The sequence below is a fragment of the Octopus bimaculoides genome, chromosome 3 (assembly GCF_001194135.2).
Source record: "Octopus bimaculoides isolate UCB-OBI-ISO-001 chromosome 3, ASM119413v2, whole genome shotgun sequence".
Taxonomy (NCBI): domain Eukaryota; kingdom Metazoa; phylum Mollusca; class Cephalopoda; order Octopoda; family Octopodidae; genus Octopus; species Octopus bimaculoides.
Window position 1 is genome coordinate 38,587,945 of NC_068983.1, and position 1,009 is coordinate 38,588,953.

The window sequence follows — 1,009 nt, forward strand, 5'->3', positions numbered from 1 at the left end:
GCATGGCCCCAATCATTTTTGTGTATGAGGGGCTGAAAAGTTCCTGGCTTTGAGGGTATCACAAAAGGGTAGAGCTGTTGCCTTTACTACAGGGGAGGCAGGACAACTATTTAGAAGAGATGCAAAAAGTCAAGGTGGTGTACAATGTATCTTTCTTTTTTTTTTTTGCACATTTAATGCATGATGGCAGCTCCTACATTGGATTTTGGTAAAATTGAAGAATGGGCAACCGTGAAGTTCTTTTTCCAAGGCAAAGGATTGGTGAGATGAAGGAAGTTTTGAAATTGGCTACCCATCTAACTCCACAGTGAAAATTTGGATGTCAAGGTTTCAGACTGGTCATTTCAAGGTCACAGATGAACCATGGTCAGGACGGCCAATTTCCGCAACTGCAATTGCAGGAGAAATACATAGCTAAAGATAGACCTCTGTACTTTGGCTTTTGTTGACTTGGAGAAAGCCTTTGATAGGGTCCCCCCACCCTATCTGGTGGTCAATGTGGAAACTAGGGATAGGTGAGTGGTTGCTGAGAGCTGTACAAGCTATGTACAGAGATGCTGTCAGTAAGGTGAGGGTTGGCAACAAATACAGCAAAAAATTATGGGTTGACTCTTGTCTTTGTGAATTTGTGGAGAAGATATTAGAAAGATAATTTATTTTATAAAATTTTAGAGTGCATTGCAAACTTTCGTTCTTGAATTTTTAAACTAATTAATGTTTGTTTTAAGCAATGTTTGGCACTATCATGCTATTAGCTGTCAGAAGTGAAAGTGCTCACTGCTAGTGAAGTATCTGTCTGTCTGCCTGCCTGTTGCTGGCCTGTCGATTCTTTGGCTACTGACAGCTAATACCATGACTGGCCGGAGCGAGCTATATGTCTGTCTGTCTGTCTCTCTCTCTATCTATCTATCTATTACTCGAAAGTTATTGGAACAAATTTGACACCTATATCCATGCGTTTGAAAACACAGAGTATAAGGGTACTCGCGTCCGCGCTAGCTAGTCGTGA